Here is a 27,503-nt window from a genome sequence, read left to right as displayed (position 1 = left end):
ACACTGTGAAGAAAAAATGTAGTCAGAAACATTACAGAAAGCACAGTAGCGTCTCAAAGTACAACACTGAAAGCAATTCCAGGCTTTAAAATGATACTTAAAAAAATTCCTACAGAAAGAGAAAAAATGAAATGGGAGAACCCATCAGCAAATGCCAATGGTGATTACTTATTACATTGTTACCTTGCCTCATGCTAGAGTTTTTCATGGCTCTTATAATTAGTCTGGACAGTCAGAAAAGCTTCAGTTTCCTCCACAGATTTCTTTCCTTGTTGGTAACTTGGAGTAAATGCCAGACGGTAATGTAACAGTAGTGGAGCATTTCTATCTTAATTTAATCAGAGTGAAAATTGCCTCATGAAGTTGAATCACTGCTCTATTTTAATAGCCTGTAACTGTTTGTTGTTGTTGTGGTTGTTGTTGGTGGTGGCGGTAGTTTGTTTGTTTCTAATAGTGTGGTTTTATTCTGAGTTGGTGCTAAATGACTCATGCTACTTAGAGTTTCCTAGTAGGAATTCAGTACCATATTGCATTTAAAATATTATAAAATATTTGAAAGTTGTTAAAAACAATTTCTAGGGGCGCCTGGGTGGCGCAGTCGGTTAATGTCCGACTTCAGCCAGGTCACGATCTCGCGGTCCGTGAGTTCGAGCCCCGCGTCAGGTTCTGGGCTGATGGCTTGGAGCTTGGAGCCTGTTTCCGATTCTGTGTCTCCCTCTCTCTCTGCCCCTCCCCCGTTCATGCTCTGTCTCTCTCTGTCCCAAAAATAAATAAAAAACGGAGAAAAAAAATTAAAAAAAAATAAAAACAATTTCTAGGATATATTCTATTTATTCTGCTAGTGTAAAAGCTTAGGGTAGATGCCCGTAATGCAGTTTGAGCAATAATACAGAATTCTATACCCATAAAATACAGGTTTCTGTAGGTGGCAAATCCAGATTTTAAAGCAAGTCATTTAATCACTACTTGTTTTAGACACCAAAAGCATTGATTTAAGATGAGGGTATGGTATATTCTCTAACGTTTATAATTGAAAAAAAATACAGTTCTCTGCATAATAGTTTGCCTTTACATGGTGGCTAATATAAGGAATGCTGGGAAACACATTTGAAGAGAAAAAATATATTTAATCTTATGTTGTTTCTAGGGACACATATCCCACAAAGTAGAATACTAATTAAATATCAATGTATAATATAAAATAATGAAGTTACATAGATTGACATATTTGAATGAGAAAAAGAAAAAAAATTTTAAGAAGAATTGGGACAAAAAATGAGCTGAAATGGATTTGACATCTCTAATGTTCGTATTAATTTTGTGCTTAAGTAACTAGATATAACCCAGTCTCCTAATAACAAAAGTCAACAAGAAACTCTGTCAGGAAAAAGGAGAATGAATACTGAGGGTAAAATGAGTGCACAACTTTATAAAAAATCAAACATTTTATGTGGCTATAAAGTTCATTGTTTTTTGTTTGAAGAACACCCAAATACTCTGCTGCAGTCCATAATAAGAATTCCAATCTCATTTATCAGATGATAGAAAGTAAAGAGGAAAAGTATAGAAATCTTACAATTTGAGTGTGACAGCTAAGAAAATCATCACTGAGTCTGTCAAATTGAAAGCTAGTGAAGAAGATAAGGAAGCACAAAATAAAGTCTGGATGTTTTTCATACTTCTCATACTATCATCCATGCATATATAATGAGAATCTCTAAGATTCAGAATGTTACTCCAATTGCTATGGGACCTTTATATAATATCAATGTGTTTGAAGCATTGTGAAGTTTTATAAAAATGGAGTGTATGAATGATGATAATGATAATGTTAGATGTTTATGAATTTTCAGTGAGCTTCTGGGGCTGAAATATAGGAGAGCTAAAACAAATGAAGAGACAGTCAAAACACATTTGCTTTAGTGAGAAGAATATGCTGGTAAACAGGCTATGTTAGCTCATATTTTCCTTTAATTGAAGTATGTTTCTAGAGTATGTATTGCTGTTTCCAGTATTTTAAACAATTTTAAAACAATATTACAGTATAACAACACCTATTGTATTATGAAAAAAATTAAGCAAGACAAACATTATAACAAAAGCTTTAGTTTAAAATAATTTATGTTAATGAGAAATGATCCACACGATCAGAATTCACCATTGAACTGGAAGCAGTAAATATATGTCATTCTTGTGTGGTAGAACCTTAGGGTTTTAATACTTTTATTTTAGAGATGAATAAAAATAAGGTACAGAAAGGTTAAATGAGGTCTTGCACATTTCAATGAAAATATCAGTTTTAGCACTCAAAACCTTTCTAAAAGAATGCACTGACCTTTGTAAAAGAAAAACACCATAAAAATTGGGGGTCAGTATTGATCCTTCTCTGTCCTCTAAAAATGCTATACCACTTTACCCCAGGAAAAATCTCCAATAGGCTGCTAAAGTTAACTTAGCCATCTATGACAACAACAACGACAACAACAACAACAACAACAACAACAACACACACACACACACACACACACACGACTACAAAATGCTAATGTCAAAACAGCAAACAGAATTGAAGGTCCTGAAATAAAAATCAAATAAAAACATAAAACATTATGTGGAGCCTAAGTGTAATGTTGTGGTTGATTCTTAGCATGCTTTCTGGAAAGGGGCAAAGATAATTGTAACGAGTTAAGAGTGGGGGCAAAACCATGAAGTGTTTTATGTGCAAAGAAAAAAAAAGTTTAAAATTTATCTTGAAAGCTATAGTTAAACAGTTTAAGGGGAGTTTATCCTGATATGGCATATGCTAGAGAGTATTTTATATTGTTAGTACAGTTAGTATAAGAAGCCTATGATAGGGGCGCCTGGGTGGCGCAGTCGGTTAAGCGTCCAACTTCAGCCAGGTCACGATCTCACGGTCGGTGAGTTCGAGCCCCGCGTAGGGCTCTGGGCTGATGGCTCAGAGCCTGGAGCCTGTTTCCGATTCTGTGTCTCCCTCTCTCTCTGCCCCTCCCCCGTTCATGCTCCGTCTCTCTCTGTCCCAAAAATAAAAATAAACGTTGAAAAAAAAATTAATTAAAAAAAAAAAAAGAAGCCTATGATACAGGTATTATGGCTGTCCCCATATTATAGATTCAGAGCATGAGAAAAGGGAGAAAGTCAATTGCCCAATGTCACACAGCTATAAAGTGGCAGAGTCGAGAATTTGACTCACATGGTAGGGATTTAGAGATTGCCTCCTTACCCGCCATACTGCTTATTCCTCAGGGCTAATTATTTAGCTCTTATAGCAGTACAACCAAAAGTAATAAGGACCTCATATAAGAAGATGGAGAGGTGAAACCTATGGGGATTAGTGCCTGGTTTTAGGGAGTGATGGAGAAATGTTCAAGGAAAACTTTCACTATTTGCAGATGACATGACACTCTAGAAAATCCAAAAGTTTCCACCAAAAAAATGCTAGAACTGATACACAATTTCAGTAAGGTTGCAGGATACAAAATCAGTATACAACAATCTGTTGCATTTCTATATACCAATAATGAGGCAGCAGAAAGAGAAATTAAGGAATCATTGCCATTTATAATTGTACTAAAAATAATAAGATACCTAGGGATAAACTTAACCAAAGAGGTGAAAGACCTGTACTCTGAACATTATAAAACACTGATGTAAGAAATTGAAGATGGCACAATGTAATGGAAAGACATTCCATGCTCACGGATTGGAAGACCAAATATTGTTAAAATGTCTATAGTACTCAAAACAATTACACATTCAATGCAATCCCTATCAAAATATCTCAGCATTTTAATCAGAACTAGAACAAAGAATCCTAAAATTTGCAAGTAACCACAAAAGACCCTGAATAGCCAAAGCAACCTCGAAAAAGAAAAGCAAAGCTGGAGACATCACAATTCTGGACTTCAAATTATATTATAAAACTGTAGTGACCAAAGCAGTATGGTACTGGCACAAAAATAGACACAAAGATCAATAGAACAAAAATAGAAAAGCCTGAAATAAACCCATAGCTATATAGTCAATAAATCTACAAAGCAGGAAAGAATATCCAACTGGAAAAAGACAGACTCTTCAACAAATTGTATTGTAAAAACTGGACAGTGACATGCAAAACAATGAAACTGGACCACTTTCTTACACCATACACAAAAATAAATTCAAAATGGATTACAGACCTAAATGAGAGACCTTAAACCATAAAATTTCTAGAAGAGAACACAGGCAGTAACTTCTTTGACATCAGCCTTAGCAACTTCTTTCTAGATATGTCTTCTGAGGCAAGGGAAACAAAAGTAAAAGTGAACTACTGTGACTACATCAAAATAAAAAGCTTCTTCACAGCAAAGGAAACAAACAAAAAACTAAAATGCAACACACAGAATGGTAGAAGATATTTGCATATTTGACATACCTGATAAAGGGTTAGTATCCAAAATATGTAAAGAACTTAACAAACTCAACACCAGAAAAACAAATAATTCAATTTAAAAATGGGCAGAAGACCTGAATAGACATTTTTTCCAAAGAAGGCATCCAGATGGCCAACACACAGGTGAAAAGATGTTCAACATCACTCATCATCAGGGAAATACAAATCAAAACTACAATGAGCTATCACCTCACACATGTCAGAATGGCTAAAATCAACAACACAAGAAACAACAGGAAGAGATGAGAATGTGGAGAAAGGGAACACTCTTACACTGTTGGTGGGAATGCAAACTGATGCAGCCACTCTGGAAAATAGTATGGAGGTTTCTCAAAAAAAAAAAAAAATAGAACTACCCTATGATGCAGCAGTTGAACCACTAGGTATTTACCCAAAGAATATAGAAATACTAATTCTAAGAGATACATGTACCCAATGTTTATAGCAGCATTATCTACAATAGCCAAACTGTCGAGTGATTTTTTTTTCATTTGAAACATGTGACTTTATTTTTTTCTTCCAAGTTTTTATTTAAATTTCAGTTAGTTAACAATGTAATATTAGTTTCATGTGTAGGGTTTAGTGATTCATCACTTACATAAAACACACAGTACTCATCACAAGTACCCTCCTTAATACTCATCACTCATTTAGCACTTCCCCCTACCTACTTCCCCTCCAGCAACTCCGAGTTTATTTTCTATTGTTAAGAGTCTGTTTTATGGTTTGTCTCTCTCTTTTTTTACTCCTATGTTCATCTGTTTTGTTTCTTAAATCCCACAGATGAGTGAAATCATATGGTTTTTGTCTTTCTCTGACTTATTTTGCTGAGCATAATACTCTGTAGCTATGTCCATGTCATTTCAAGTGACAAGATATCATTTTTTATGGCTGAGTAATATTACATTATATATACACTACATCTTCTTGAAGTTTAGAGCTTAGGTGATTTGTGGGATGATTGTGTCATTTACTGAGACTGGAAGCAAGGAAAAGGAGCTGGTTGGAAATAAAACACTTAGTTCAGTCATTGAATTGTTGGAGACACATGTAATTAATCCAAATAGAAAAGTGTTTGAAGATTTAAAGAGAAGCCTGGATAGAAAAAGATATTTGTAACAGTACATAGTTAGGAGTTTAAACCAATGGTTAGAATGAGGTCACTTCATGATGTTTTGTAAAGTGAGAAAAATAGGTCTTTAGTGACACCAATATTAAAGGGATGACAATGGAATTGGGGCCAAAAAGACAGGAGGAAAACAGAAGACATTAATGCCACTAAAGCAAAAACAGGTGAGAGGATCTCAAAAAATAACGGCGATATGGCCTAGCTAAATGCTACAGAAATTGATGGGATATTAGAAAATAAAATATTCACTGGACTTTTTTGTCGTTAATAACTTAATGGCAATCATTTCAGTGGAATGTTATGACCTGAGGTTGGATTCCTGAAATGGGGAGACATGAGTGTAGACCACTCCTACAAGACTTTTAACCCATGTAGGGGCGCCTGGGTGGCTCAGCCGGTTAAGCGTCCGACTTCGGCCCAGGTCACGATCTCATGGTCCGTGAGTTCGAGCCCCGCGTGGGGCTCTGTGCTGACAGCTCAGAGCCTGGAGCCTGCTTCGGATTCTGTGTCTCCCTCTCTCTCTCTGCTCCTCCCCCGTTCATGCTCTGTCTCTCTCTGTCTCAAAAATAAATACGCATTTAAAAAATAAAAAAAAAAAAAGACTTTTAACCCATGTATAATGCCTAGAGGGCTAGCCAGCGAGAAGCATCCAACCCAGGGAAGGTTATTTTAGTGTTTTGAGACAGAAGGAACAGGTGTTTAAAAGCCCAATGAGGGGCACCTGGGTGTCTCAGTTGATGAAGTGCCTGACTCTTGACTTCGACCCAGGTCAAGATCTCAGGGTTGGTGGGTTCACGCCCCTTGTCGGGCTGTGTGCTGACAGCAGAGCCTGCTTGAGATTCTCCCTCTCTCTCTGCCCCTCCCCTACTTACATTCATCCTGTATCTCTCTCTCCCTCTCTCTCTCTCTCTGTCTGTGCTTCTCCCTGCTTGTGCACTCTCTCTCTCAAAATAAATAAAAAAAACATTTTAAAAAGCCACCTGACAAGCACCAGTTGAAAAGGAATGTGTTGAAAAACAAAGGGAAAAAAATGGAGTAGGGCTGGGGAGACGAACTAAAAGGAAGAGATAGGATACAGAGCCCCAGAGGAAGGAGCATTGCAGAACTGCTGAAGCCATTCCAAGATGAGGAAGCTCCCAAACTCAGGCACTCACAGTGGAGGACAGAAGTTCCCTCACCGGCTGGTCTCACTTATCTCAGCAAAGTAACAGCTATTGTTGCCTTCTAAGAGCCTAGGGTAAGTGGAGGGGCAACAGAATTGGTGAAAGAACAGCAATAACACTTAACACTTATTGTACACTTATACTCCATGGTAGATGGTGTGCTAAATCTTTTACAAATATTACCTCTTTAAATCTCACAACTATTTTCAGATACAGATGCTATTATTACTTCTGTTTTACAAATGATGAAATTGAGCTCAGAGGGCTAAATATCTTGCCCCAAATTACACAATTTGTAAATGATACTGGTGTGAATGGAGATAAAATTTGACTTCATGCCTTTAACTGCTAGTAACCTTATGCTGTTTCTTGAATACTAAAATTCTTTTGTAATTAATGAGGAAAAAATCTGTTTAAGCAAAACTCAAATTACTTTTTAGCAGCATCAGTGGCTAAACTGGGGCTTAAGAAAGAGAATTTTAAGACCATATGCAAGAAGGCATGATTCCTCCAGAATGGTTCACTAGCTAAAGTGGCTTAACGAAGTACCACACTTTCTTCAGACCTTCTTCTTTCACTTTCACATCAGTCCTTCAAAGCTCACAGAATCACACCTCTTTAAAAAGACTTTTGCCATCCCCTTTTCCTTGCCCTCAAATTATAGGTTAGGCATTTTTCTCTATAGACATGCAGCACCATGTCTATAGATATATCACACTTACCTTGTTCTCATCTCTGGCTAATTTGACTGTCTCGCTCTATATCCTGAGACTACCTAAAGAGCAGAAGCTATACCTTTTATCTCTCAATTCTAGCTGCACAGCTAATCAAGTTACATAAAGGCACTCAATACAAGCCTCCTGAATGCATTAATTTTAAGTATGTTTTTATATATGCTAAAATGATTTTTCTGATTCATCAATAAAACATTAGTTTAAATGCTTTATTTTCATATTGTGTTATTGTTTTACCCTGGTAATGGATTAAGCTGATTCATCTCTCCCTCTCCCTCTCTCTCTATCCACATATTAATGGACTTTTTAAAAAACGGTTTCAGGTTCACAGCAAAATTGAGAAGAAGGTACAGAGATTTCCCATATGCTACCGTCCCTCACACATGCATACTCTATTAGCAACATCCCCCACTGGAGAGGTACGTTTGTTATAACCGATGAACCTACCTTGAGACATCATTAACACCCAAAGTCCATTGTTTATATCAAGGTTCATTCTGGGCGCTGTGCTTTCGGTCAGTTTGAAATGTATGATAACATGTATCCACCACCTTACTAATGTGTGGAGTAGTTTCACTGACCTAAAAGCCCTCCATGTTCTGCCTATTCATCCTTCCCTCTCCCCAGCTCTTGGCAACCACTGATGTTTCTACTTTTTCCATAGTTTGGCTTTTCCCAGAATGTCATTTAGTGGGAATCATATAGTGGATAGCCTTTTCATATTGGCTTCTTTCACTTGGTAATATGCATTTAAGTTTCCTCCATGTCTTTTCATGGCTGATAGGTCAATTCCTTTTAGTGGTGAATAACATTCCATTGTTATTTATTCATCTACTGAAGAACAATACCTACTAAGGACATCTCAATTGTTCCCAACTTTTGGCAATTATGAATAAAGCCGCTTTATAAAACATCCACATACAGGTTTTTGAACAGACGTACATTTTAAACTCCTTTGGGTAAATCCCAGGAGCAGGATTGCTGGACCGTATGCTAAGAGTATGTTTAGTTTTGTGGAAAACTGATAAACTCTCTCAGTAGTTGTATCATTTTGCATTCCTGTCAACCGTGAATCAGAGTTCCTATCGCTCCACAGCCTCAGCAGCATTTGATGCTGTCAGTGTTCCAGATTTTGGCCATTTTAATCTATGTGCCGTGGTATCTCACTGGTTTGATTTGCACTTCTCTGATGACATATAATGCGAAGAATCTTTTCATAGGCTTATTTGCCATGGTAAATTTTCTTTGGTGAGGTATCTGTTAAAAGTCTTTGGCCTGTTTTATAATTGAATTGTTTGTTTTCTTATTGTTGCATTTTAAAAGTTCTTTGCATATTTTAGATTATAGTCCTTTATCAGTTAGGATAGGTGCAAATATTTTCTCCCAGCATATCACTGGTCTTTTCAACATCTTTTCAGTGTCTTTAACAGAACAGGAATGTGTACTGTTTTTAAAGTTTCTATTTAAATTGCACTTAAATGAATACAGTGTAATATTAGTTTCAGGTGTACGATATAGTGATTCAACACTTCCATACAACACCATATGCTCATCACAACAAGTGCCCTCCTTAATCCCCATCACCTATATCACCCATCTCCCACCCATATCCTTTTTGGTAACCATCAGTTTGTTCTCAATAGTTAAAAGTCTGTTTCTTGGCTTCTCTCTCTTTTTTTTCCTTTGCTCATTTGTTTTGTTTCTTAAATTCCTTCTATGAGTGAAATCATATGGTATTTGTCTTTCTCTGATTGATTATTTTGTTAGCATAATAAGCTATCTCCATCCATGTCACTGCAAATGGCAAGACTTCATTCCTTGTTTTGGCTGAGTAATATTCTATTGTGTGTATATGCCACATCTTTTGGTGTAGCCACTCTGGGGAACAGTATGGAGGCTCCTCAAAAAGTTAAAAATAGAACTACTTTACAATCTAGTATAATTTCACTACTAGGTGTTTATACAAAGAATACAAAAATACTACCTCAAAGGGATTAATGCACACTGATCTTTATATTAGCACTATCTACAATAGCCAAATTATAGAAATAGTCCAATTGTTCAGCAACTGATGAATGGATAAGGAATGTTTAATTGCAATGAATTCCAGCTTATCAATTCTTTCTTTCTTTTGTTGCCATGTATCTAAAAAGTCATTTTTGGGGGTGCCTGGGTGGCTCAGTTGGTTAAGTGTCCAACTCTTGGTTTTGGCTCAGGTCATAATCTCACGGTTCATGAGTTCAAGCCCTGCATCAGGCTCTGTGCTGACAGAGCAGAGCCCGCTTGGGATTCTCTCTCTCCCTCTCTGCCCCTCACCTGCACACACACACACACACACACACACACACACACACACACACTCTCTCTCTCTCTCTCTCTCTCTGTCTCAAAATAAATACATAAACTTAAAAAAATTTAATTAAAAAAATAAAAAGTCATTTTCATTCCTACAATCTCCTGGATTTTCTCCTATGTTTTATTCTAGGAATTTTATAGTTTTGCATTTTATATTTAAGTTTTTGATCCAATTTGAGTTAATTTTTGTGAAGGGTGCAAGGTTGTGTTTGACTCATTTTTTGACATGTGGCTATCTCATTGTTCCAACATCAATTGTTAAAAAGACTATCGTTTTTGCATTGTATTGCTTTTCCTCCTTTCTCAAAGATCAGCTGACTATATTGATGTGGTTCTATTTCTGAGCTCTCTATTCTGTTTTTATTGATTTGTTTCCAATTTTTTTCTTGTCACCACTGTTACTAATGACACTGACCTGCTTATTAGAATGGGGTCAAAACAAGAGTTTTATATACAGAATACATCAAAATATTCTGTGTCATTATTTTATTGTACTCTATTACTTAAGTTAAAAAAAGAAAAGTAATATATCGGTAATATAAAATATGGTGGACAAATAGGCATAGTATGAAAAAATTCACATAAATAACTGATAAAAATGTGTTATTATTTAGATTCACCCCCAAATTACTATTTACACAATTGTAAGGTGTAATACAACCATCAATAAAAGCAAAAATCCTTTATTTTTTAGGTATGCAAATTAGTGTGAGGTTAGATGAATTTAGCAAAACAGAGTTCGTTGTTTTATATGCTACCATCTGAAATGGACAGATGTGAAGTTATTCTCTAAGCATATGTTGAAGCTTAAGCCTTTTTATGCCTTAATTTCATGCTTTCCTTGATGCATAGTTTATAAAGCAGGCAATCTGGTAAACTGTAACTGTATTAAGGGTCCTCAAGTAAGATAGAATCTATACTGAGTAAAACTACATCACAAAGCCCAGAACTACATCATGGTTTATTTATGTTGAAGCTTGGATTATATTTTCCAGATGGATAATATATCTATGTCCTCTTAAAGGGTCCCTCTGTTTAAAGAGTTCTATGTTTTTGTTCACATTCCTTTGCTCACTATACCTTTATAACATTTGAAAAGTGCATGCTCCTTCACATATTTCTGAGGAGTTACATATAAGGTTTATACTAACTTTTGATTTAGAAATGTTCAAACCTATTAGACCTATCCAACCTATTAAAAAGTTAAAAAAATATTATACTCATATGCCCATCACCAGATTCAGTGTTAACATTCTGTTCCATATGCTTTTATGCCTTCTAGCTCCCCCCACACACATGTGCTTGTGTGCCCCACTCCCCAACATACACCCAAACTGGTTGTTCCCTGAAACTCTTATTAGTATCCTGAGGACATCGTAACACTTTACTCCAAAATGATTCAATATGAGTTTCTTAAGAATAAAGACATTCTGCAATATAAACTCAATACCATTTCCATCACCTAGAAAATCAACAATAATTACATAACATCACCTCAGTTTATATTCATATTTCCCTAACTGCCCTAAAAACATTTTATTCTGTTATTATTTTAAAATCTAGGATCTAATCAAGTTCACAGAGTGCATTTGCTTTTTGTATCTGTTTGAATACCTTCAACCTAGAGCCACTTTACAACCTCCAAACTTTCGTAATCTTTCCAAGATTTTAACTTTGTTAAAACAACCAGGGCAATTCTCCATAGCAAATCTCACATTACAATTTTGATTGCTTTCTCATAGTGTTGTCTTACTTGTCTTGTTTGTGTACCCTTTATGTTGCTAGTAAATGGAAATTTAGATCTGAAAGTTATATGTTTGTGGCAAGTATAGGTGATGCTTTGTCACCTCAGATGCCACAATATGTCAGGCTGTGTCTTCTTGGTTATATATACTGTTTGATAACCTGCTTAGGGAGTGATTACCAGATATGTCCATTAGAGAAGTACTTATTATTTTTCTTTTGTAATTAGCCTCCTCACACATTTTTATTGTGATGTCAAGAATGTTTCTCATAAGATCAATTTGTTGCAAAGGATATATGATTCAGCATTTTAGATATTATTGGTATTCTTCATAATGTTTAATTTTATGTGCCAACCTAACTGGCCACAGAAAGCCAATATTAAACATTATTTCTGATTATCTGTCAGAGTGTTTCTGGTTGACATTAGCCTTTGAATTGGTAGACTCAGGAAAGTAGATTGCATCCCCCACCCAACAACAATGTGGATGGGCATCATCTAATCAGATGAGGGTTTGAATGGAATAACAGCAGAGGAAGGAAGAATTTTCCCCTTTCTCACGCCTCACTGAAAAGCTGGGACATCTCCTCTCATCTTTTCCTGCACTTAGACAGGTATTTATACCACTGGTCTATTCTCTGGTTCTGAGGCTGAAACATATCACCAGTTTTCCTGGATCTCCAGTATGCAAAAGATCATGGGACTTCTCACACTCACACGAGCCAATTCCTCATAAAAAATGTATATATACATACATACATGCACACACACATCTGTATCTCTGGAGAATCTTTACTAATACATGCTTTAATATATTTTTTTCAAAAGCCTGTACCATCAAATTTGACTCATTTAATGTACAGAAAATATCTTATTAAACTGAATTTGCAAATGACCCCACTAAATGAAACTTAATTTTAATTTTAGAAGTCTAACAATTTTTTAATATGAGGAAACATGGTTATTTACATTCCCATGAGAACCACATTACTTCTGAATTCACAGATAGACAGGGATATGAAAAGTGAGGAAAGGGGTAGAGAGAGAAAGAGTGAGAGACAGGGAAGCTTGCCATGAATTTTTTTTTCACAAAGATTGAGATAAAGAGTGCCATTGTCTTTTTTTTGTTATACACAAGCCCTCTCTACTTTTCAGGGGATCTTCCTTAACATAAAATCATTCTAGAATTGTCTCTTTATATAGTGTCCAGCAGTTGTTAGCATTCAGTCACAAGATTTGGATTCCTTCCTTCCTTCCTTCCTTCCTTCCTTCCTTCCTTCCTTCCTTCCTTCCTTCCTTCCTTCCTCTCTCTCTCCTTCTCCCTCCTTCTCTCTTTTCTTTCCTTCTTTCTTTCTTTCTTTCTTTCTTTCTTTCTTTCTTTCTTTCCTCTTTCTTTCTTTCTTTCTTTCTTTCTTTCTTTCTTTCTTTCTTTCTTTCAACTTAGGAGAATGATAATTATGAAAGGGAGTTGGAAAGGAGAATTTGTTCAGCATAGATGCATTCTTGCATGGATCACGTTTAGGAAGTGGTATTTATGAAAGCTGAGGATATGCAAATTGATTACCTTAAGTATAAGCCAATCCTTGTAGCTCCTAAAGGTATATATGTATACTCCAGTGTTGAAACCTCTGTTCTAAAGGATAATCACCGAGGATAATAATCTCTAATCGTATATGAGTTTATAATATGGGCCAGGCCCTTTAGATATTTTATTTGTAGCCCTCACAACAGTCCTGTGAAGAAAGTATTATATTTCCAATGTAGAACCAGAGATGTGTATACACATGAATTTCATATGACCCTGCAGCAATTTAACCAGGTCAGGAGGCTACAAAACCTCAATTTTTCCATTATTTGAAGTTGCTGCACACATAAATTATAGTCAAGGCCTTTTGACTAATTTTCCTAAATGAGGCCCAGAATTTTGTACAATGCTAAACAAGGGATTTTCATTGATATTATAAATTTAACCTATGAGTATGATGTGCTAATGAGGATCAAGGCCTTTAAAGTATAGCTTGTATCTCTAAGTGGTTATCTTCTTTAGTTGATAGTGAGGTACAATTATTTTATCAATCAATATAGATGCTCAGGTTCATACTTAATTTATTTATTTATCCTTAAGAATTTTGGTACATGCGATGTAATGGCATTCAGTCTTCATTTGTTCCTCATTTACGGTCTTACTACTGAACAGAACACCTGGACAAGAACATGCATGAAATATTTTAGTAGTAGATTCTGGGGTAATTGATTATATAACTTGAAAAAGCTGCCCATCCTAAAGTCTGGACTCCCAACTCCTGTGTATGTATAAGTTAAGAAAAGTTAAATATAAAAGATGCCATTTGAATTCAGAAAATAACTCCAATTTGTAAACATGTGACCTTCCCAAACTAATTTTATGATTTTTTCCCATTTTTTTCAATTTTTAAAGCATTTTAGAGTGTTCAGATTGCCTTACATATGTAAACTTACTCTGATCATCTTTCTGTTAGCCCTCCAATTCCTAGTCTGCTAAAATAACAGACAGAACATTCCATGGGATGCTCTAAAGCTAATAAAGCCTTGGTCCCAAAAGCACTGACTCAGGTAAAACGTTCTGAAGGTTCAGGAAAGGCAGAGCAAGCCCTGTCTCCTCAAATAAGCCTTCCCCTTGAGGTCATGCAAAATGCCCTGCTCACCGCAGGAACATCCTAAAGTTAAAGGCAAAGAGGATATCCTTTTGGCTGCTAGCTGTGTGTGTGTGTGTGTGTGTGTGTGTGTGTGTGTGTGTGTGTGTTAATGTTAAAAGAGCTCCTTTGTTAAAAATAACAGAAGCAGTAATAAATAAACAATCTAGATAAATGAATATTTGATAGTACCAAAGGAAGTTACACATGAAAAATTTAAAAAGTCACAAATCACTGTTGTTTCAACACGTTATAAGAGAAATGCATAACTGAAACTAAAAACACAAAAGGGCTTGGATAACATAGAATTGATACGATTGTGTGGGTTGTTTTAGACATAAATATTTGAAGAGGCAAAATAGTACTATACAGAGTTCAATTAGAGGAGATAAGACATTTTTCAGCAGTCAGTTTTAAAAGGATGAAAAATATAATGTGATTTTATAAAGTTCTAATTTATATTTATCTGCTTCATTTATTCATGTATTACATAGAAAGAAATATTGAATTGAGAATTAGTGTATTTGGATTGTTATCCTACTATTCCCACTGGTTGACTATGATATTGAACAAGTCACTTAACCAATTTGGGCTCCTGTTTCCTCATGGGTAACAAGAATATGATACATATATATAAAGTACCCAATAAAGGCCAAGAGTTGTGCAGTTTGCTAGAAATTCAAAAGTGATTAAGAAAGATTTGCTATCATTTAAGTACTTAGAGGTGTGTGTTGGGTGGGGGAGAAGAGAGGGCAAGGGTGAGAGAAAGTAAGAGGAGACACCATCTGAGTTGTACATTGAAAAAAATAATTATACAAAAGGTGGAAGGAAAAGTACAAAACAAAACAAAAAAGTATGGAGTAATGAGAATGTATAGTTGTTGGAAAATTGTGTATTTGGACTAGACTTCTATGATTAATCAATGTTCTAAAATGTGCAATGCCTGTCAATTTTATGCTTAAAATAATTCTAAGTAACAACAGTTACTGGGTTCATGCCATTGGTTGCACATGTATCAGGTGCCCCATAATGTTGGTGGCTTAGAGTAATTGTAATGAAGAAATATTCTTAAATACAAGAGTAACTTTGAAAGAGTAAATGGAGAAAGAGAACCACACAGTATACTATGTTTACATTTTAAAAGACTATTGTAGCATTTTTTACTGTTTTTAAAAATGTAACACTTTTTAAAAATTTTTTAATGTTTTCTTTATTTTTGAGATATAGAGAGACACTGTATGAGTGAGAAGGGGCAGAGAGAGAGGGAGACACAAACTCCGAAGGAGGCTCCAGGCTCTGAGATGTCTGCATAGAGCCTGATGCAAGGCTTGAACTCATGAACTACAAGATGGTGACCTGAGCTAAAGTTGGATACTTAACCTACTGAGCCACCCAGGCACCCTGAAAATGTAACACTTTTAAAAGGTAGAAAAATAACATGACTTCTCTTAACAAACTTTAAATTCCTGAAAGCTACATCTGGAAAGACAGAGACAAAGCAAGAAAGCACAGATATACAATGGCTGCTTTGGTGCAAAACAATGCCTAAGGAGAAAGATAGTAGTGTAAATCCCTTTTTAGAGTCACTTCAAAGTAAATGCTGCTCTTTTCTCTTCTTTGGCTCTCAACAAAGCCCGTGTTTTTTTTTTTTCACTTTAGAACTTTGCAGTCACAAAATGAAGACAAGATATGAATACAAATACAAGTTCTCTATTGTAGCAATCTGAAGTGATCACATTTCATATGGCAGGAAGAGGAAAACTATACCAAAAAGCAATATTCTCTTCTACCATGACAGTTACTATGCCCTCAAATGTCCTTAAATGTCACCTAATAGGGACACTTTCAAAGCACACAGTATAAAAAGTTTATCTCTGCAACAGCTGATTAAAGATAACCTTAAATATTTGGAATTGGATTTAGAGCTAGGTGGTGGGTAGGGAGGAATCTGTTTCAGAGAATGAAGTGACCATGTTATATATTGGCAAAATATTTGGTAAACTTACTGTATAGAATATTTGAGAGGCAGAGCATATACCTAATGAAGTTATGGCTCTGACCAAAGAAATTCCTAGAAGAAAGTGACAAGAATGAATAGTATTTTATTAACTACATTGGATAAAGTACTACAAGGAGTAGATGAGGTCATAGATAAAAGTACCTTTAAAAAATATATTTTGGGAGGGCGCCTGAGTGGCTGTCAGTTAAATGACTGACTCTTTATTTCAGCTCAGGTCATGATCCCAGTGTTGTGGGAATGAGCCCCATGTTGGGCTCCATGATGTTAATAGAACCTGCTCAAGACTCTCTCTTGGGGTGCCTGCATGACTCAAGTCAGTTAAGTGTCTGACTTCAGCTCAGGTCATGATCACATGGTTCATGAGCTTGAGCCCCACATTGGGCTCCCTGCTGTCATCACTGAGCCAGCTTTGGATCCTCTGTCCTCCCCTCTCTCTGTCCCTTCCTGCTTGTGCTCTCTCTCTTTCTCTTTCAAAATAAGTAAATAAACAAATAATCATTAAAAATATATATGTATATATATATACATATTCATATATATACATTTTATGTATAAATATATATATGTATAAATATATATGTATATATACATATATATTTCTCTTTCCATTCAGCATGATATAGGACATTGCTAAAAAGAATATATGAGAACTGACATAGTGGATCCCAAACATCAGCTGTGGATAGACTGCAGTCTTTTGCACTCTTTGCAAATTGATTCTGGGTGATCAATCAAGATCTTGAGCTAGATATGAACTGAAAGCTCTGAATACCAATTTACCTAATCACTGTCCTCTTTCTACCAGAAAGAAAGGTATAAAAAGGTCTATTGGATTGGAAGTTGTAGTCTCCCCAGTTGTGCTACAGGAAAGGTATTACACAAGGCAATGAAAAAAACATAAGTAAATAATTCAAAGCCATTTAGAATGGGTTTATAAAATATAAACATGATAACAATAAGAAGGATAAAATAAGTGAAAAAAAAGAGTCAAAATACAATAGATCTCAAAGGACAGAAAAATGTGGAATAGACAACAAAGGGTACAAGACTTAGAATATGGAAGACCAGGGCTTGATACCTGATTATACCACTCATGTGTTATACAGACTTAGGCAAAATAATTTAACCTATGTGAATTTCAAGATCACAGTCTATAAAATATGGATATTACGCTTACCTTAAAGGTTTATTGTAGACATTTAAAAATATACAAATATGTCTAGTGGTAAGCATAGGATCTTATGCACTTAATAGCTGCTATGATTATGGAGCAGTGGAGTGGAACGAGAAAGTAAGAAAGGGCTTGATGGGAGAAAGTAGTAATTGCCATGATGGCTTTTGAAACATATCAGATTCCCAAAGCCAAAAGCTTGGGTAAAATAGGCAGATCTTTCATTACCAAAGGAGAGAAGATTTGAAAACAATGTGCTTAGATATTAACCAAGAGATTCTAGTAATAAGTTACACCTTATTTCAGGAAAGAATTTGATAGAAAATACAATGAGAGAGCAATTTGAGGAGATGAGTATAGTGGACTCCAATTTCAAAAAAAAAAAAAAAAAGGAACAAGTATAATGCTCTACCATGTTGTATGTTTCTCTGCCAAACACATTTATATTTTATTCTCATATATCACTCTAGTAAACAAAAATCTTAAAGCTCCAAGACCATTAAGTAACTGAATGTGTTCTCCATTTTAAAAATGTATAGTTTTCAAAATTTCTTCACCAGATTAAATGGGTTTTGAAATAATAATTGTTTCTTATGCATTTAAATATGCATTAAATATATATATGAAAAAATATTTATCTATGTTGATTTCAATTCTTTTCAAATTAATGATTAAAATATATCATCTTTTAAATACAATGATTAATTTTTTAGATTTTTTTTCAGGTAACTAGCATTCTTTTCTATGACCATTCAATACCATAACACTTTTGAATTTCCTTAAATGTCATTCATTTGTAGCTTTTCATTTTTGAGTATGAATATTACCTTTGGAATTCAGTAAGGTTGCTTTCTGAGTATTAGGTCTTAATCTGAATCTACAAATATAGTTTTGTAATCTGATATGTATTAAAATGTGCACTTAGCTATATTTTAATTATCTTTATTTTTCCTCAAATATTTTTCCTCTTTTTAAAAATTTTTAAACATTTATTCGTTTTTGAGAGACAGAGAAAGACAGAGTGCGAGCGGAGGTGGGAAGAGAGAGAGGCAGGCACAGAATCTGAAACAGGCTCCAGACTCTGAACTGTTAGCACAGAGCCCAATGCGGAGCTTGAACCCACGAACTGTGAGATCATGACCTGAGCCAAAGTTGGACACTTAACCAACTAAACCACCCAGGCGTCCCTCAAATATTTTCCTTCTGAACTGCTCATTTCTCATTTTTAGTATTCCTTGAATAGCTTTGTGTTTCATAGATCTGTGTTGGAAGAAAAAAAATTTACTTTTCTTTATCTAGGTAAAGTGATGAGAGGAAAAGCCTGGTTTGTAGTTTTCTCTCAACTATTCTTAAACCCCATAATGAGGACTGTTCTTAAACCTCTAATAAATGTTGCTTGATGAAAATCCAAACACTAAGCACTAATAGAGACTAAACAAATACCTCTCGTGTATTGATTCCTTACTCAGATATGCCTTACAACATAGCACTTCCCCAAAATAGAAACAAAAAGTAACAGTGCTTCAGTTATTTAAGTATTAAAAATCACCTCAAGTAATCCAATAATACATGCAGCCCTGTTAAAAATTTTTTTTCAGAATTTACATATCATTAATTTTAGATCATGCATAGTTTTATTGTTCTGTTCTAAAAGTCTTTGAATATGTACAGATTCTAAATGAGTTGTTGTTATCTTATTGAATGTTTGAATAAATGTTTTACTACAAAATCTTTCACACATAAGAGACTAAAGGATTTAGAATACAGAATGTAATTGGCTACCAACTTTGATTAAAAACAAACTCTTCTCCATGCCAAAATGGACTCTTCAGGTCAGAAGAGTCAGAAACAAAGAAGGATCTGAACCTGGTTTCTCCATCTGTCTGTGGAGCAGAGGCTCAGCAGTTATTATGATATGAGTTTGCCTTAAGTTTGTGGAACAGTTGTCATGACAACTGCATTTCTATGCATCACTGCTTCTTTGGGATCAGGAGAAGGGCTGAGAAAAAAGTTCCCTTGTTAGAAACAGAAAACATTGGAAAGTGAAATTTTGCAGTCATCTTTTCCAGAAAAGAAAATCTGTGGGTGTGTCTGTGTGTGTCGTGGTGCGTGTATCTGTTTGTGTATGTGTGTTTGTGTTTTGAGGAAGAAGTAGTGTCCATTTAGAAGATTAGAAGCCATTATTTTTTTTCCTTGGGACACACACCTGTATTTGAACTTCATTAAATTTTTTTTTTCAACGTTTATTTATTTTTGGGACAGAGAGAGACAGAGCATGAACGGGGGAGGGGCAGAGAGAGAGGGAGACACAGAATCGGAAACAGGCTCCAGGCTCTGAGCCATCAGCCCAGAGCCCGACGCAGGGCTCGAACTCACGGACCGCGAGATCGTGACCTGGCTGAAGTCGGACGCTTAACCGACTGCGCCACCCAGGCGCCCCTATTTGAACTTCATTAAACAACTGTAGAATAAGGTCTATAAAGTTTAGAATAAGATCAATATATTTGATAACTTAATAGACTTATGAAATTGAACCAGACTACAAATTAGCCCAAAAGTTAAATATATCACTAATCTTTCTATGTGTATTTTAAAATAAATGTATTAAAAAATAAATTTTATAAAATAAGTGTTATAAAAATAATAAAACAATAAAGTCACGGGATTATAACTAAGGGGTTTGTCCTTCATAAAATCATTATGCAATTTAAGTGTTGCGTGTAGTTACAAGTACTAATATTTGTCGTACTTATGGAATGAAACATGCCCTTTTAAATGGTATAGTGACTAAATGAGATAATATTTTTTGGTTTATTTAAGTTAAAGTTAAACATAAAAAAATTTAAAAATAACTTTTATCACCAAGTCTTTAAATAGAATCAGTCTTGGTAAGTATTAAGGGAAGAGCCTTAAGTACACTAGCAGGTCTGTTTAGAGGAGGTTTACAGACCAGGCCAGAGCCCCCGTTTCACTCTAAAACAGCTGGAGGATTGAGAAATAATGGAAATGAAGCTGGTGGAGTTTTGGGAAAGTAGAAAACAGGAGCACGTGAGCCCGAGTTTGGTGAGGGAAGGGTAAAAATTTTGATCTTCAATCTTCATTTTTGGGGAGTCAAATGAGGTTATGAGGACTTTAGTCAAATGAGCCCTGAGGACATATCAGGGCTGATATGAGAGTAAACATGAGATAATGCTCAGGGAATGGATGTATCTAGTATGTTAATTAGGCACATTTTAAGTTCATAGAAAGGAGTACAGAAAAAAAGATACGTCAAAAAGAAAGGAGTGTTTAATTTTACAATGCAATTGCTTCAGCAACTGTGCAACAGAATATCAGTTAATGCTTCAAGACAGATGTTTCAATGATGCATATAAATGTATTGAATAATTTGTGATTAAGCTTTTAGAATACTTATGGTGGCCATGTATTTTGTTTTTATAATTTTTTTTTATCTGAGAATAATGTACCGAACTAATTGAATACCAGTTGTATATAGGTGAACATAGGACTTTTATGAAACTGGCTTTGTCATTATTCTTGAGATAGTGTCAATGGATATACCCCTAGGTTTCTTTAACTTTTATCATAAAAGCACTTTAAAGATGTAATTACACAGTGTTTTGGATTTTACTGCTGCTGTTGAGCATTTAGAGTCAGGGTTGCAATTCTACTGGACAGATGCGATTGACTTTAGGGTCTTTGTTCTGCCATCTAAGTACACTTTGTTTCAATGTGGGTTTCTTATTATTTATTTTATTTGTAATTTGTCTAAAATCTAAGAATATGTGTGTTTTATTATTTCTAAATCATTCTTTGTCTTCATATATTTTTATCATCTCCTTATTCTCTTTTTATTTCTGATATTCCAATTAGATATGTTAGAATTTCTCCCTCAAAAACAAACAAAAAAACCTTCTCCTTCTAACCTCAATATTTCTTAACTTTTCTTTAGCATTTATCATCTTTATCTGTTCTTCCTATGCTGTGCTCTATGTAATAGGTTCATTACTATTTCTAGCTCATGAATTTTCTATTACTAAATGATATTTAACAGACAAATTGGGTTTTCAAAATTCAATTAGTATTTTCTTCACTTCTTAAAATGCTATTTTGTATTTATGGCCAATATGATTGTTTTCTTTTTCTTTTTTGATAAACTATTAACTTCTTTGTTATATTTACAATCCCCTTTCATTTCTATAGATGTTTTATATGTACATTTTATATATTTGATCTAATCATTTCTTTTTTTTTTTTTCATTTTTTTTTCAACGTTTTTATTTTATTTTTGGGACAGAGAGAGACAGAGCATGAACGGGGGAGGGGCAGAGAGAGAGGGAGACACAGAATCGGAAACAGGCTCCAGGCTCCGAGCCATCAGCCCAGAGCCTGACGCGGGGCTCGAACTCACGGACCGCAAGATCGTGACCTGGCTGAAGTCGGACGCTTAACCGACTGCGTCACCCAGGCGCCCCAATGATCTAATCATTTCAATAACTGTCATCTGTGAGTTGAATTTCACTGTGTCTTGATTTTATTACAGAGAGCCTCTTTGTGCTACCTATTTCTTGTCACATCTGTCTTCCCCTACTCTCTCTCTACCATACCTCTGACAAACACTAATCTGTTTTCTATCTTTATAATTATGCCATTATGAGAACAATATATCAATTTAATCATGCAGTCAATGATTTTTTCTCATTATTATGCTTCAGCCAAGTTGTGTGTCTATTAATATTTTCTTCCCTTTTATTGCTGAATAGTATTTCATAGTATGGATGTTCCACAGTTTGTATATTCATTATCTGTTGAAAGATATATGAAACAATCCAGTTAGGAAATAGGCAGAAGACATGAACAGACATTTTTCTAAAGAAGACATACAGACTGGGGCACCTGGGTGGCTCAGTCAGTTGAGTGTCCGACTTCAGCTCAGGTCATGATCTCACGGTTCAAGGGTTTGAGCCCCGCATCAGGCTCTGTGCTTACAGCTCAGAGCCTGGAACCCACTTCAGATTCTGTGTCCCTCCCCTCTCTCTGCCCCTCCCCTGCTCATGCTCTGTCTCCCTCTGTCTCAAAAATAAATAAAAACATTAAAAGAAAAAGAAAAAGAAAAAAAGAAGACATACAGACGGAATTTAAAGCAAAAATGAACTATTGGGACCTCATGAAGATAAAAGCTTCTGCACAGCAAAGGAAACAATCAACAAAACTAAAAGGCAACCAACGGAATGGGAAAAGATATTTGCAAATGACGTATCGGACAAAGGGCTATTTTCCAAAATCTATAAAGAGCTCACCAAACTCCCCACCCAAAAAACAAATAATCCAGTGAAGAAATGGGCAGAAAACATGAAAAGACACTTCTCTAAAGAAGACATCCAGATGGCCAACAGGCACATGAAAAGATGCTCAACATCACTCCTCATCAGGGAAATACAAATCAAAACCACCTCTCACAGATCAGATACCACCTCACACCAGTGAGAGTGGCTAAAATGAACAAATCAGGAGACTATAGATGCTAGAGAGGATGTGGAGAAATGGGAACCCTCTTGCACTGCTGGTGGGAATCCAAACTGGTGCAGCTGCTCTGGAAAACAGTGTGGAGGTTCCTCAAAAAATGAAAAATAGAGCTACCCTATGACCCAGCAATAGCACTGCTAGGAATTTTCCCAAGGGATACAGGAGTACTGATGCATAGGGGCACTTGTACCCCAATGTTTATAGCAGCACTTTCTTTTTTTTTTTTTTAATTTTTTTTCAACATTTATTTATTTTTTTTTGGGACAGAGAGAGACAGAGCATGAACGGGGGAGGGGCAGAGAGAGAGGGAGACACAGAATCGGAAATGGCTCCAGGCTCTGAGCCATCAGCCCAGAGCCTGATGCGGGCTCGAACTCACGGACCGCGAGATCGTGACCTGGCTGAAGTCGGACACTTAACCGACTGCACCACCCAGGCGCCCCATATAGCAGCACTTTCAACAATAGCTAAATTATGGAAAGAGCCTAAATGTCCATCAACTGATGAATGGATAAAGAAATTGTGGTTTATATACCCAATGGAGTACTACATGGCAATGAGAAAGAACGAAATATGGCCCTTTGTAGCAACGTGGAAGGAACTGGAGAGTGTGATGCTAAGTGAAATAAGTCAAACAAAGAAAGACAGATACCTTATGTTTTCACTCTTATATGGATCCTGAGAAACTTAACAGAAGACCATGGGGGAGGGGAAGGAAAAAAAAAAAAAAAGGTTAGAGAGGGAGGGAGCCAAAACATAAGAGACTCTTAAAAACTGAGAACAATCTGAGGGCTGATGGGGGATGGAAGGGAGGGGAGAGTGGGTGATGGGCATTGAGGCGGGCACCTTTTGGGATGAGCACTGGGTGTTATATGGAAACCAATTTGACAATAAATTTCATATAAAAAAAAGAGATACAGATGGCTGCCAGACACATGAAGAGATGCCCCATGTGACTCAACATCAGGGAAAGAGAAATCAGAACTACAATGATATCACTCTGATTTTAGCCTGTCACAATAGCTAAAATTAACAACACAGGAAACAAAAGATGTTACCAAGGATGTGAAGAAAGGGGAGCCCTCTTACACTGTTGGTGGGAATACAAACTGGTGCTGCCACACTGGAAAACAGTATGGAAATTTCTCAAAGCAGTTAAAAATAGAACTACCCTATGACCCAGCAATTGCACTACTAGATATTATCTTAAAGGATCCAAAAATACTGATTTGAAGGGAAACATGCATCCCAATGTTTATAGCTGCACTATCAACAATAGCCAAATTATGAAAAAAGCCCAAATGTTAATCGACTGATGACTGGATAAAGAAGAGGTGGCATGTATACACACACACACACACACACACACACACACACACACACACACAATGGATGTTACTCAATGATCAACATGAATAAAATCTTGCTATATGTAACAATGTAGATGGAACTAGAGGGTATTATTCTAAGCAGAACAAGTTAGTCAGAGAAAAAAGTACCATATAATTTCACTCATATGTGAATTTTAAGAAACAAAACAGATGGGGGTTCCTGGGTGGTTCAATCAGTTAAGTGTCTTCTTGATTTTGGCTCAGGTCGTGATCTCACGGTTCATGAGTTCGAGCTCAATATGGGTTCCATGCTGGCAGTGTGGAGCCTGGTTGGGATTCTCTCTCTCCCTCTCTCTCTGCCTCTCCCTTGCTTGTATTCTTGCTCTCTTCCCCTCTCTCTCTCAAAATAAAATAATTAAATAATAATAATAATAATAATAAAATAAATAAAACAGATTAACATAGGAGATGGGGGATAAAAGAGAGTGAGGCAAACCATAAAAGACTCTTGGCCACAGAGAACTGAGGGCTGCTGGAGGGGAGGTGGGCAGGGGATGGGCTAAATGAGTGATGGACATTAAGGAGGGCACTGGTGATGAGCACCGGGTATTATATGTAAGTGATGAATCACTAAATTCTAATCCTGAAACCAATAACATACTATATGCTAATTAACTAAAATTTCAATACAAACTTGAAACAAAACAAACAAAACAGGGGGAGTACCTGGGCCGCTCGGTTAAGCATCTAACTCTTGATTTCAGCTCAGGTCATGATGCAATGGTTCATGGGACTGAGAGCCACATCAGGTTCAGAGCTGACAATGTGGAGCCTGAGTGGGATTCTCTGTCTCCCTCTTTTCTGCCTCTCCCCTGCTTGCATGCTCTCATTCTCTCTCTCAAAATAAATAAATAAACATTAAAAAAAAAGGAAGAAAGAAAAATATCTGGACTCTCCTGTTTTGGGCCATAATGCTGCTATAAAATATGTAAATATTTTATGCAGAAATAAGTATTGTTTTTTTATCTTGAATAAATGCTCAAGAGTATAATTTCTGGGTAATATTCAAAATATGTGTGTGTGTATATATGGATGTATATGTGTGTGTTTTAAAGAAACTCCAAATTATTTTCCACAATGGCTGTGCCATTTTACATTCCCAACAATAGTGGGAGACATCCATTTCTTTACATGCTCAGTAGCATTTGAAACTATCACTTCTTATATTTGTTGTTATAATGCATACACAGTGATATCTCATTATAGTCTTAATTTCTATTTCCCTAATTGGTAGTGATGTTGAACATCTTTTCATATGATTGCCATTTATATACCTGGTTCTTGTGTTAAATATTACTTCATGTCCTTCGCACATTTTCGAATTGGATTGTTTGTTTTTTTTATGATTGAGTTTTCAGAGTTGTTTATATATTCTAGATATTTGTCTTTTGGCAGATATGTGGTTAGCAAAGATTGTATTCCATATTTAGTTCATTTTTTTTAAACAGCGTCTTTCAAAAAGCAGAAGTTTTAGTTGCTATTTTATTTACGCGTTATATTTTTCTCTCTAATTTTTGCTTCTGTTTTCTTCTTACTATTTTACTTTAGGTTTCCTGAACATTTTTTAAATTACATTTTGATTTATCTTTAGTATTCTTTAGTGTATCTTTTTGTATAACATTTTTTAGTGGTTGCTCCAAATATTCCATTATATATAAATAACAACAACTTTGATTCCTAAACCAGACAGAGACCCAGTAAAAAAAGAGAACTACAGGCCAATACCCCTGATGAATATGGATGCCAAAATTCTCAATAAGATACTAGCAAATCGAATTCAACGGCATATAAAAAGAATTATTCACCATGATCAAGTGGGATTCATTCCTGGGATGCAGGGCTGGTTCAACATTCACAAATCAATCAACGTGATACATCACATTAACAAAAAAAAAAGAGAAAAACCATATGATCCTGTCAATCGATGCAGAAAAGGCCTTTGACAAAATCCAGCACCCTTTCTTAATAAAAACCCTTGAGAAAGTCGGGATAGAAGGAACATACTTAAAGATCATAAAAGCCATTTATGAAAAGCCCACAGCTAACATCATCCTCAACGGGGAAAAACTGAGAGCTTTTTCCCTGAGATCAGGAACACGACAGGGATGCCCACTCTCACCGCTGTTGTTTAACATAGTGCTGGAAGTTCTAGCATCAGCAATCAGACAACAAAAGGAAATCAAAGGCATCAAACTTGGCAAAGATGAAGTCAAGCTTTCGCTTTTTGCAGATGACATGATATTATACATGGAAAATCCGATAGATAGACTCCACCAAAAGTCTGCCAGAACTGATACATGAATTCAGCAAAGTTGCAGGATACAAAATCAATGTACAGAAATCAGTTACATTCTTATACACTAACAATGAAGCAACAGAAAGACAAATAAAGAAACTGATCCCATTCACAATTGCACCAACAAGCATAAAATACCTAGGAATAAATCTAACCAAAGATGTAAAAGATCTGTATGCTGAAAACTATAGAAAGCTTATGAAGGTAATTGAAGAAGATTTAAAGAAATGGAAAGACATTCCCTGCTCATGGATTGGAAGAATAAATATTGTTAAAATGTCAATACTACCCAAAGCTATCTACACATTCAATGCAATCCCAATCAAAATTGCACCAGCATTCTTCTCGAAACTAGAACAAGCAATCCTAAAATTCATACGGAACCACAAAAGGCCCCGAATAGCCAAAGTAATTTTGAAGAAGAAGACCAAAGCAGGAGGCATCACAATCCCAGACTTTAGCCTCTACTACAAAGCTGTCATCATCAAGACAGCATGGTATTGGCACAAAAACAGACACATAGACCAATGGAATAGAATAGAAACCCCAGAACTAGACCCACAAACGTATGGCCAACTCATCTTTGACAAAGCAGGAAAGAACATCCAATGGAAAAAAGACAGTCTCTTTAACAAATGGTGCTGGGAGAACTGGACAGCAACATGCAGAAGGTTGAAACTAGACCACTTTCTCACACCATTCACAAAAATAAACTCAAAATGGATAAAGGACCTGAATGTGAGACAGGAAACCATCAAAACCTTAGAGGAGAAAGCAGGAAAAGACCTCTCTGACCTCAGCCGTAGCAATCTCTTACTCGACACATCCCCAAAGGCAAGGGAATTAAAAGCA

At 35.8% G+C, this 27,503-nt stretch overlaps 1 protein-coding gene across 2 annotated transcripts in view; it reads right to left on the bottom strand.

Moving 5' to 3' along the window:
* KLHL1 (kelch like family member 1) overlaps nt 1–27,503 on the bottom strand; it is a 362,363-nt gene that overhangs the window by 274,094 nt on the left and 60,766 nt on the right. The gene's annotated exons all lie outside the window — the stretch shown is intronic.

This window comes from Herpailurus yagouaroundi, unplaced genomic scaffold (assembly GCF_014898765.1).
Source record: "Herpailurus yagouaroundi ecotype Mexico unplaced genomic scaffold, PumYag 164, whole genome shotgun sequence".
NCBI lineage: Eukaryota > Metazoa > Chordata > Mammalia > Carnivora > Felidae > Herpailurus > Herpailurus yagouaroundi.
The sequence above is the reverse complement of the archived record's forward strand: the minus strand, read 5'-3'. Positions and strand labels throughout refer to the sequence as shown.